Raw genomic sequence first — 12,928 nt, 5'->3', positions numbered from 1 at the left:
CTCAGTTTTTTATGAAAACAAAGTCGACCAAACTCCCTTCCACAAACTTTACTCGGAGAAATCGGAGCGACAAAACGTTGCAACAAAATCAAGGGGCAATTCGTATCGTACAATTGACGCTCCGGAAACTCGATTTTATCGAATTTTCACTGGGAAATTTTGACTTTTTTGGGTTATCAGAAGAAAATCCCAACTTTATCGGATTATCCGGCACATATCACAATGTCAAGAAGCGACTTCATGGACATCTGCCATTGACTTCTACATGAACAGGTTTGAGATCAAGTATTTTTGGAATTTTAGCAACTTTGGGGTATAATAAATCTCAAAAAATTTGAGGTTTGTTTTTTCTCCACAAAAAAATTGAACCCCATCTGAAAGGTGTAAAGGGTCAGAAGAAGAAGACTTTTTGAAATTGGCCTCAGGTGTGCACCCACAACCATTCTTTTTTGTATTTGTATTTGCTGGGAGCTATGGCTAAGCTCCATGTGGTTTGTTGCACCCTCATACCCACCCTTTTAGATTTTTGGTGGTCCTATTGTCCCTTTAATTATTTGCTTTGATTTGTGCAATCACTCTCCCTTAAAAGCCGAAAATGCTAGCGGCATGGGAGGATCTAGCCTGAAGGCAGTCTCTCCCATTTAAAAGCCGCATAGCAGTTGGCGGGGGAGGATTTAGCACACAGTTTAAAACCAAGGCATAGGAGTTGTTCACAAAAAGTAATGCTATTAAGAAGAGAGGTAAGATACCTATTTTACTATGATTAAAGGTAAACAAGTTAGGGACCACCGTATGGGGTTTACCTTGACGTGGTATGGTGGCTTATCAATTTTATGATCATAACTTTGTAACTAAAAAACCCTGTTTCAAAACTATATGCACTAGCATTTTTACTTGAATCATTGAGACAGGGAATTAGACTTTTTGAAATTGGCCTCAGGTGTGCACCCACAACCATTCTTTTTTGTCAGAAGAAGAAGGCAAACAATTAAAAAACGACAAAGAATAAATAATGAAGACCAGATGAAAAGTTAATGAAAACTCCTCTAAATGATTTTATGCAGGTATAAAGGGGCCCCTGCAGGACAGAGAGGCCCAAACAGCCCCCAGCAGCCCTCTTAATAGGCATTTTCTATGGCATCTTACAGCAGCCCCTCTGGCATTTGCCAGAACCCACAGAAAATGTGTTTCAAAGTTTAGATGGACCACTTAGTTGATTTCACTGGTCTGAAAAATCACAATAATCCAAAAACTCGAAGTGGTTCCAAACCTTACTAGGGAAAACGTATCACAAATAATAGAAATTGTTAAATAGATTCTCTTGCAGTTTTAATGTTACCACAATTCAATGCATTTACATGCCTCCCAACATTTGAAAAAGAGGGCCGAAAAAGTTGGAGGCACAATTTATACACCACGCCCATTTTGTGGCCACACCCCCTAATTATTATGTTCATTTTACAAAATTTGGCAGGTTATGAAAGTTTGAACATTTTTGTGTTTTTTTTTCAGTTATTACAATTTTGCTAATGAAGATGAATTGCCCTTTAAGCTGTGAGTCTTAAAGGGCTCCCTAACAAGGGACCTGGTATCTTATATTGTTGCATTTACTTATTTACTTATCTCGAAGTTGTTACAAAAGTATCTTATCTGCTGCTGTGGCTGTTCTGGGCTCTCTGCCACAACCAATTAAGTTAGAAACTTTGTTTCTTTTTCTGGCTGTTCAGTGCAGAGAAAAACTGGGACCTTCCAGTGCAAACAAGGTACTGCAGGTTGAGCTGTCAAAAGAGGGACTGTCCCTCTAAAAACGGGACAGTTGGGAGGTATGCATTTTCCCCCTGATGTTTTTTCTAGAGCCAATAAATCCAGGAAAGTGTCTTCAAACCATTTAAATACAGTATAACATTTACTCATTTCCCCCTGTTTTCCAGAAAGCTCTGAATTATGGAAAGGCCATCTCCGTTTTATCTAAATAACCCAAATTGTTAAAAATTATTTTCTTTTTCTCTGTTATAGTAAAACAGTAACTTGTACTTGATCCCAACTAAGATATAATTAATCCTTATTGGAAGCAGAACCAGGCAATTTGAACAACCTTGTACAGATATGGGATCTGTTATCTGGAAACCTGTTTTCCAAAAAGCTCTGAATTATGGAAAGGCCATCTCCGTTTTATCTAAATAACCCAAATTGTTAAAAATTATTTCCTTTTTCTCTGTTATAGTAAAACAGTAACTTGTACTTGATCCCAACTAAGATATAATTAATCCTTATTGGAAGCAGAACCAGCCTATTGGGTTTATTTAATGTTTACATGACTTTCTAGTGGACGTAATGTATGAAGATCCTAATTACGGAAACATCCCTTATCCGGAAAACCCCAGGTACCAAGCTGGATAACAGGTCCCATTTCTTTACTGCTATTTACAGGACTCCCCTGTGTCAGAGAGCACCTTCAGCTAGATTTGTCATACAATGCAAGATGTAGGGTGCATGGGTGCAAGTTCTCAAGGAATGGGTCCTACATTACACAATTATGAGATCCATAAGACTCTTGCACTTGTAAATGAGCCCTAGCAAATGTTTTATATCTTTTATAGACATTAAAAACACCAATAAAAAGAATTTTCAACTTATTTTCTTCTTGTAAACAGATTTCTTGGATTATTTAGGACATTTCTCTAATTGGAGCCACTGACTGCAAACTGACAAATGAAGTAAAAGTGCATGCTCATGAACATGCCAGTCACCCGAATGAGTAAGCAGAGATGTGAGCTGCCCAGGCAGAGGTCAAGGTGAATGGTACATACTATAATAGGTCAGAAGGGGTGATTTTATATGTAGGCGAACGGCAGTTTTTTTTACACATGCTGTCATGGCTCCTTCTTCCAAGAATCTTCTGTATCCCATAATAACTTCCCACAGGTAAAAAAAAGAAAAAAAGATACAGTTCAATATTTCTCTTATATAATAGATAATAGTGTTGTTGGATTGAGGATTATTTTCTCTTTAATCCCTCCCCTGGCCGAGTCAGTCCTGCAGAGACTGATTATACTGCTCCATTTTACAAAGAACACAAAATCAATTTTAATATCGCATTTTTATTTTTGACAAAGAAAAAAAAAAATCATTTAATGATCTACCTGACATCTGCTCACATATGGATACACGTGTGTTTGGTTTTGATCAGAGCAAAAGGTGGCAACCCTATATCAGGGGAAAACCCTAAATGTGAAGGAACAGTCAGAGCTGTGCTGAAGCAGAACTAGAAAATAGGAACTGACAGTGCAGGACCAGACCTGCCACTGATAAGATCTATTGCTTGTACTGGACTCTGATTAAAGGCCAAGGGACTGGGGGGGAAAGAGAAACAGAAATATATCTGTTTATTTACACAGAGGTTGGGAGGAGCCAGCACACACAAGGAACAAGCCCTTACCAACAACTCTTTGTTTCCTTTGTTGTCACCCTACTAAATATACTGCTTCACTCATTTATACACATATACAATGTTAAAGCAGGAGTACTTTAGCCATTCCACCATAAACAGCTTACAATTATTATTATCCTTTATTTGTATAGTACAACTGTACTCTGTAACTCTTTACAGAGCTTATACATCATTCACATCAGTTGCTGCACCAGTAGAGCTTACAGTCTAAGATCCCTTTCGCATACACCCAATAGAAAGCTTTAGGGGTGTTCACCTTTAAATTAACATTTAGGGGCCGATTCACTAACTTCGAGTGAAGAATTCAAGTCTGTGAATCGGCCCCTTAGTATTATGTAGAGCAGGGGTGTCCAAACTGCGGCCCGAGGGCCACATGCGGCCCAGGATGCATATGAATGCGGCCCAGTTTGAAATGCTTGGAAATAGGATGAGGGGGGACTCTGCCCATTGCCCAGTTAGTAATAATAATAAGGTCTATTTAATATCCAGGTGTCCCATATTCCAGTGTATAGTTCCATCTGGTTATCCAACTGGCATTGTAGTTCTTTTCTGTGTATTTCCTTTACTTTTACAAATCAAACGTGTTTGTGTATTTCACGTGTGGCCCCAGACAATTTTTATTTTTCCAATGTGGCCCGGCGAGCCAAAAGTTTGGACACCCCTGATGTAGAGAGTGATATTTTGAGACAATTTGCAATTGATTTTCATTTTTTATTTTTTATTTTGTTATTTAGCTTTTTATTCAACAGCTCTCCAGTTTGCAATTTTAGAAATCTGGTGGCTAGGGTCCAAATTACCCTAGCAACCATGCACTGAGTTCAATAAGAGACTGGAATATGAATAGGAGAGGTCTGAATAGAAAGATAAGTAATAAAAAGTAACAATAACTTGTAGTCTTACAGAGCATTTGTTTTTAGATGGGATCAGTGACCCCTATTTGAAAGCTGGAAAAAGTCAGAAGAAGAAGGCAAATAATCCAAAAACTATAAAAAAATGAAGGCCAATTGAAAAGTTGCTTAGAATTAGCCATTCTATAACAAACTAAGGGCTAGTCCACACGGGGAGATAGCGACGCGTTTGCGGTCGCCGCGACAAAGCGCCGCGACAGTCGCCGCGACCGGCGCAGGCGACAGTTTTGTATGGGCGCCTATGTAAAAACGCCTGTGCTAACCACACGAGGCGATGCGCTTTTCAACAGTCGCCTGAAAATGCCTGAGCTTTTTCAGGCGACTGTTGAAAAGCGCATCGCCTCGTGTGGTTAGCACAGGCGTTTTTACATAGGCGCCCATACAAAACTGTCGCCTGCGCCGGTCGCGGCGACTGTCGCGGCGCTTTGTCGCCGCGACCGCAAACGCGTCGCTATCTCCCCGTGTGGAATAGCCCTAAGGAGTTTTTTTATAACTCGAATGAACTCACAATTCGAATGGTATCTTATTTAAGAAAAAACTTGAATAGAAAAAACTTGATTCAGCGAGTTCGAGTTGTGAAACCTGAAAACTCAGATAAAAAAAAACTCGAATAGCTCAAATTGATCGAGTTTCAGGTTAAACCCTCCGGAAGCCCAATATCCAGAAAGCTCCGAATTACGGAATGACTGTCTCCCATAGACTCAATTTTATCCAAATAATCCGAATTTTTAAAAAAGATTTCCTTTTTCTCTGTAATAATACAACAGTAGCTTGTACTAGATCCCAACTAAAATATAATTAATCCTTATTGGAAGCAAAACCAGCCTATTGGGTTTATTTAATTTATTAATTTATTTTATTAAATTCATTTCTAATAGACAAAAGGCATGAAGACCCAAATTACAGAAAGATCCGTTATCCGGAAAACCCCAGGTCCCGAGCATTCTGGATAACAGGTCCCATACCTGTAGTATATTTTCTTATTCAAGCTATTTCCAGGGCCAAGGTGTATAATAAATCTCGGGGAATAAAAATTTCAACAGAACTTATAGTTTTATACTAATTATAAAACTAATTATAGTTTTTTTTAACCTGAAATTGTGAGTCTTGACCAAAAACTCAAATTTTTGTGGAAAACACAACTCGAACTTTAATAAATAACCCCTAAAAGTTAACTTCCATAATTTTTAATGAGTCTACCAACATTCCAAAAAATTTAAAAAACATCAATTGAAGAAAAAAAGGATAATTCCCATTGAGTTCTACATGAGCATGCCAGCATTTAGATGCCAAATTTTTACATTCAAACTTACTTGTGCACTTAATAAATCTCGAACAGTCAAATTTCGGAAACTCAGATTTGAATTTGAGTTTTAGTGCGATTGGCTAAAAATTAACCTAGCTTGACCGTTTGTGATATGGGACCTTAGGTTGTAAGCTTCTGTGGTGCAGGGATGAATGTTAATGGCAAAGAATATCCAGAAAGCAATGTCATTTCCTAGAAATAAAGGATAATAATAATTAAACAGTTATAAGATCTGTTATTTGAAATCCTTGGAACCTGGGTTTTCCAGATAAGGGATCTTTCCGTAATCTTAATCACCATACTAAAAGCCTGCTAGAATATTACATAAAACCAATAGGTTGTTTTATACATAATTGATGGAGCTTCATGGATAACAGGTTCCAGATAAGGGATCCCATGCCTGCAATAGATAATATAGTCTACAACCACTCTGGTCACCTTATATCTCACTCATCTCACTCCCTCTCTTTTTTTATTGTAAGCTTTTGTGACAAGGGTCTATCCCTATATCCAGGATCACCTATTCCTTTATCATACTGTGCAATTAGAAGAAATGTTTATATCTGCTTCAATTATATGCAACTCTTTGTATATGGATTAAGTAAAGGATTTATATCTTGTCAAAAATATGTATCACCTAAAATACAGGTATCCATTAAGTAAAGGATTTATATCTTGTCAAAAATATGTATCACCTAAAATACAGGTATCCATTATCCGGAAACCCGTTATCCAGAAAGTTCAGCATCTTCCATAGACTCTATTTGAATCAAATTATTCAATTTTTTAAAAAATATTTTTTAAAACTTTTTCTCTAAATTAATAAAAAAGTACCTTGTACTTGATCTAAACTAAGATATAATTCATCCTTATGGGTGGAAAAAATATCCTATTGGGTTTAATCAATGTTTAAATGATTTTTTTTAGTAGACAAGATATAGAGATCCAAATCATGGAAAGATCCCTTATCCCTTATCCAGAAAACACCATATCCCAAACATTCTGGATAACAGGTCCCATACCAATCGAACCTTATATATAAGGATGGTTTTAGAAATCATTTATTCATGCTCAGATATGAACAACTAGAAATCATTTTCTTGTTTTTTGTTTGTTTGTTCTTTTAACTGGTATGTTGAAGAATTTCGGAAGAATTCCAGCTATTTGTTCACAGAGTTTTTAGGTCATTTTCTTTAAACAAAAAGACCTTATTGTACTTTTGGTTAGAATGATGCCCAATCAATGTGACTTGGCATTGGCTATAAACCAGTTGCTGCTGATTTCAGAGTGAGAGGTATGGGCTAGAATGAGATCTTGCCTTGTACATTCCATTGAGGCATTCAAGCAGCAGAGCTCTATTAATGAGGTGTGGATGTATTCTCACAAAGGTATGCCAATGTCTTCACGGGGCCAAAAAGTCAATATGAATGATGGAATGATTGTAGATCCTTAGGCCTGAATTGCAACAAGCACAACAGGGCTACAGGTTGGCCTGAGATACCTTTCAGATGAAAAGGAAATGAGACTGCATCCCTGTATTACCTATTAACATGGAAGTTAACAGGAAAAAAAAATCAATCCCTCTCTCACTATAACAATATGGCCTAAAGCAAGAAGCCAAGTTGAGAATGAATGAGAAAGCAGACCTGCATGTGTCCGGAGGAATCACAACAATGGATGCAAAATGAATAGTGAAAGTAAAATTCACAAAGGTCTCAAATCAAAAAACATGGAAGGCCAGTTCCAATTTGCTATGCAGAAACACCAGCGCGCCTTAGCAAGCTGCCAAGTTATTGTGGAAGAGGTGATAGCTCTCATTGAGACAACACTACAGGCTTGGGTGATATTGAGCTTCAGGGAAAGAGTTGGCTCCTGTGGGATACCTGATCAGTCGGATTCATTCCCCATCAGTCACTTTGTAAATTCTTCTCTACAGCAAGGAACTTCCAGTAATCAAGAAATGAATCAAAAAGGAAATTATTTCTGCTCGAAAAGTTTAGTTAGAATACAATATAGCCTCACTCTCCCTAATGGGTGATTTAACAAGTGGGGCTAGTCACATCGTCAGTTGGGAGGTGCGCAGATCCTCCATAATCATTAAAAGTTATGTGTAGCTGTGCTACTTAAACAAGAACTAAAGCCAGTGTCGGATTGGCCCACCGGGATACCAGGAAAACTCCCGGTGGGCCCAGGTGTCAGTGGGCCCTTCTTGCTTCTAACCATTTGGCCTATTTCATGGTCATTCCCCATTCCTTTATGGTAAAAAAGAGGCTTACTAATGAAAGTATAGTATAGTAATAATAATAATGAAATATAGTAAGTAGATATAAAAGACTAGGAGAATAAAGAGGTTGACTTCAGAGACGAGGAATAATAGTTTGCAAAGTGAACCCATGGTCACGGTTTACCAATGGGCTCACCATCTAAAGTGTTTTGGTGGCCCCTGGCATTCCAGTCCGACACTGACTAAAGCTCATCAAAGAATGCAGCTAGAAATGTGACTACACCATATAGTTTAGTCATCTGTACCAGCCAACGAGGATCAGTTGCCTCTGAAGATGCCCCCACTAGTACCCTACCTCTGATTCCCAGCACATGCTCTGGGCTACTGTCAGTTACCCATGATTAGGGACTCACTCCCACTACAAAGTATACAAAAATCATCATATAGACTAAATATTGATTCATTCAAACTCAAATTTCCTAAGATTCTTTGCTTGCACAGAATTTGAACAAGATTCTTCTCAAATTTCAGCCCAGAAACCAGTGTATTCTGAATTAATTAAACAATATTTGATGACCCCAAAGCTTACATTCCCAGAGCACACTGGGCATGTACACAGCCACTAACTGCTTTAATTGCTTTAATGCCCCTGCTATGTCTGGCAAGTGGCCATCAAAAGAATTGTGCCAGTAGTCTGATCTCCCAACATTTGGTTAGTAATAAGAAAAATATGTTTGTCATCCATTTCTACTTTGGTAACCAGGCAATACTTTAAAGTAAAATCATCTATGGCAGAAATGTTCCTCTTTCCCTTTTCAACACCCTAAAGTTAATGACTCCACTAACATAGCCAATTAATCACTATCCCCAGGCCTGTTGTCTCATATCAAATCAATAACTAAATCATGTCACTTTCACCTATGACTCCACCAAATTCTTTTCTCATCAAGTCACATATTGACCACAACAAATCTCTGTCCTCCAGAGAATGTTACCCCTTAATAAATACTGCTACTTATAAAACTCACCAATTTCTCTTCTTCTACCATGCCACTTTGCCAATCCTCACAATTGCTTTGGTTACCACTCAAGTTAGAATTCAAACTACCAACCCTGTTGTTAAAATCAGTCACATCTCATCCTATGTTTCTAAACTTATCTTCAAGTATTTGGCAAATCACTCTTTACCTGTGACAACTGTCAACTAGAGCCTCCAGTAGTGTGCCAGTCCACATAGGGGCTAATAAGCCAATCACAGCACTTATTTGTCATCCCAGGGACATTTAGTAAATCATGTAAACATTAAATAAACTCAATAGGATGGCTTTGCCTCTAATAAGGATTAATTATATCTTAGTTTGGATCATGTACAAGGTACTGTTTTATTATTACAGAGAAAAAGGAAATAATTTTTAAAAATGATTATTTGGATAAAATGAAGTCTGTGGGAGATGGCCATTCCATAATTCTGAGCATTGGAGCTTTCAAAGCCTGTACTTATTAATATAAATAATAATGTCACACTACTAGACCTCCATTAGTATCAAGGGCAGTAGCAAAATATTACCACCAGACCTCAGCCAGGCCAAACCCAGTATCCACATTGTGCAACCAGCCTGACAGCTTGAGAACATACAGTATGACATATCACTCACTTGTTGACAGATAAATAGAATGATGGCTAGAATTTTGTGTGCAAGAGTGCAAAGCCAAAGCTTTTGACATTCACGTGGTTTTGCCTATAAGCCATTAAAGGAATTGTTAGTTAAGGAATAGAGCTAGTGCAAGAATATGTGTGTACAACTCTACAAGTAATCAAATGTAACATTGAATCCTATTTGTGAGTGCTGATTATAGTTTGGCCTGGATTTGGGACTTTGTTGGAAAGGAAAACCCAGAATTTGGAAGTGTTCTTTCTTTCTGAGTCAAAATATTTTTTTATCATGTTGAATGGGTGATTTGTAATGGCTGAAATTCTGCACAGAGGAGTGATGAGCTGGGGTTACAGTATTAAACACATATCATGGAACTCACTTAGGGGTATTATAGTTATACCATATATAATATGTGCAAATGTAAGGGTCACATCTGCTGCAAGTGATTTATGGATCGCCCCTAGGAGGTGCAATTTTGCTCCTTAGTGCTTACACCTCCACCATTAGTAAATGAGCCCTAATATATGCAAATTATGATAGCACTTTTTTCATAGTGTTTATAGGAAGCAAAAAATAAATGCTCAAAGCAAGTGTTTAGTCCCCTTTAGTTGTACTCTCTTGAGATGTTCCTCTCTGAATGCAAACATTCTCTCCACTCCAAAACTAGGAAACCTTAGAAAACCTGTTATGTATTTTGTTTCATTATTTCTTTTTTTCTCTGCATTCATTATTTTCTCCTTGGCCGTCATTCTGCGGATGCTGCCGCCTCACAGATGGTAAATAATTCGGATTCTGCATCTTCTTATTGTGCTCCTGTCCAGTGAAGGGAAAATCACCCAGGACTTAAGCAGATGTGTCAGCCCTGGCAGAGCCATGCATCATCATCAAAACCCTGCTTAAAATGAAATTGGATTTCCAGTGACAGTTCATGCAGCGATTCAGTGTAATTCCATTAGGATAGATAAACTTTAGCATTGCCGGGGACGGCTTTTGGTACTTACAAATGCTACATGTTCCTGCCAATATACCTACAGTCATTCCTCTACCACCGGAGTGATCCAGATCTTTTATCCTGCAGCTCTGTGGGGTTACAGGAGCGTAGAGAGACTGGGTTATAATATAAAGACTGTCTGTCTGTCTTAAGGCACCATTAAAAGGGTCATTTATGACCGCCATGCAGAGCGAGTTCAGTCTCTCTGAAATGGATGCAAATATTGCACATTTTGCACCATTTATTAAAGGTTCTTGCTTCACAATATGTTCCATTTTCATATAGTGCCAATCCTTCTGATGAATTATGCATGTATTTAAATTTGATGCTAATGCCATTTTAACCCCCAGCACTGGAAATGATGTGAACATTACCTGCAATTTACAGTACATCCAGTTTATGAACATACCCAAACTTGGTCTAGCAGCTCTACTTTCTACTCCTCACATCCCACCCTCCAGCAAGTGGGTTCCAAAAACAAAGGGCCTAATGCTCATTCTCTTTTGAAGACAAGGGACCACTAGGATGAACCCCTGACACTCTTGGCCACTAAGTAATGCCCATGACATGCCTTGACCTGCAAATGTAATCCCTTTCCCAAACTTTACCCTTCAAACAAACCTTTTTCCTTCTCAGGCCCGGATTTGTGGCAAGGCCGCATAGGCCTGGGCCTAGGGCGGCAAAAAAATAGGGGCGGCATGCCGCCCAGCCGCACTATGGGGACGCGTGCATCCCCATTCAATTACAGCAGCTGCGCTGGCGTTTTTTCGCCGGTGCGCTGGGAAGGGGAGGTGAGGTGGGCGCTAGGGCCGCGCGGCCACCTGGTCGGACCACGCGGCCTAGGGGCGCCCCTCATTGAAATCCGGCGCTGATCCTTCTACATTACCCTTGGTACTATAAGTTTGCACCTAGTGCTTTATAAGAAGGTCACTTATAAATAAATGGAGCACAAGGCTTTCTGATATTAGAGTACATTAACATTACTTGCACAGCTTTCTAACCAATTAAGTATCCAGAACAACACAGATAACAGAGACAGCCAGAAACTAAGAATGAACTGGTGCTTCCCAGTTGCACATTAAAAACAGCAGTTTATTGTCAAAAACCATGTGCTGTGCTGATATGTAAATGCTACTTTATTGTCTCTGCCTAGCCTATATTTCAAAAAAGGAAATATGTTCGGGGTATAATGCTACATTGTGCCATTGTTTTTGTTTTATATATTGAATCTGGAACAATTGAGGGAAGAAAAACATCAATCATCCGATGAGTCCACTCACTCTGCCTGGGCATTGTCTGTCTGAAACAGGCGCTATTATCTCATATGTCTATATGTCTAACACAGACCTGAAGCTAAAATTAGCTTAAGCAGTGCTGTAAATAGGTTTATATATATATATATATATGTGGGCATGTGTATCTTCCAAAAATCAGTCCAATAGTGGGACATATAAATTATTATATGTGAACATACAAATCACAGTTTGATTATTTTTGATAATCGAGATGGCACAAGTGACCATTCTGTCTGTTTTTACTCAGGAACAAAACAGCAAGGACTCTCTAATTTATATTATAAATACTGTAATGAAATCCTGCATACATGAGCAACTTTATAGAGATAGGCACTCAAGTTTGCTATTAAGACAGATCTTCCCTTTGTGTCATATATTTGGTAATGGTGTAACACATTGCTGTTTCCCTTAAATACATGGAATTAATGTGACAATGACCTAATGGGCTCAGATCTGAGATCATGATAAACCAAATATGAGACTCAAGGTAAGGTGAGTTGGGGGTGAAATAGAAGCAGGTCTTTCCCAGGCCACCTTGCATGTAAAGCAGTTTATTTAACATTCTCCCCCAGGCTTAAGTTCCATAGCTTTCTACATCAGGCACTGCCTTAGTTTACACGGGTTATATTTTCCCTAGGTTGCCTGATATTCAGGCTTACCCACCCCCAATGTTAGCACTGTTACTCTGAAGAAGGGTTTCCACCTTGTCTCAATGCAAGAGTAGCACTGTTACTATGTCTCCTGTACTAATATTGGGCAAATTTGCAGTAATCCATAGTAACCAATCAATAATTAACTTTTATCACCCTCCACTGTGTTAAATAATGGTTATTATGGGTTGATGCACTTGTGCAAATGTGCCCAGTATTAGTAAATGAGCCCCACAGTGTTCCCAACTCTGTCACCCCTGCAAAAATCCATATCGCTATATCACCTATCCACATTAGGCTTCATCAGTTGGTTCCCATTAATCTTCTCCTAGAGGTAAGTGTCACCACTTAACCAGTGAGTTCATCCCAACTCAGAATCCTTCTCTAGACTAATGGCAAGTGTAACCAGCATATAAATGCCCCAAACCCTCCCTCCTGTCATTGACAT

General features: G+C 38.6%; 1 long non-coding RNA gene across 1 annotated transcript; it reads left to right on the top strand.

The window, feature by feature from the left end:
- The first annotated feature begins 76 nt into the window (after nt 1-76).
- LOC121397142 lies at nt 77-10,802 on the top strand. The gene is made up of 2 exons (XR_005963496.1): nt 77-273; nt 10,318-10,802. It is a non-coding gene; the product is annotated as an uncharacterized LOC121397142 (long non-coding RNA).
- The last annotated feature ends 2,126 nt before the right edge of the window (nt 10,803-12,928 follow it).

The sequence above is a fragment of the Xenopus laevis genome, chromosome 8L (assembly GCF_017654675.1).
Source record: "Xenopus laevis strain J_2021 chromosome 8L, Xenopus_laevis_v10.1, whole genome shotgun sequence".
In the NCBI taxonomy this organism is placed as follows: domain Eukaryota; kingdom Metazoa; phylum Chordata; class Amphibia; order Anura; family Pipidae; genus Xenopus; species Xenopus laevis.
This window is presented reverse-complemented; position numbering and strand designations above follow the sequence as displayed.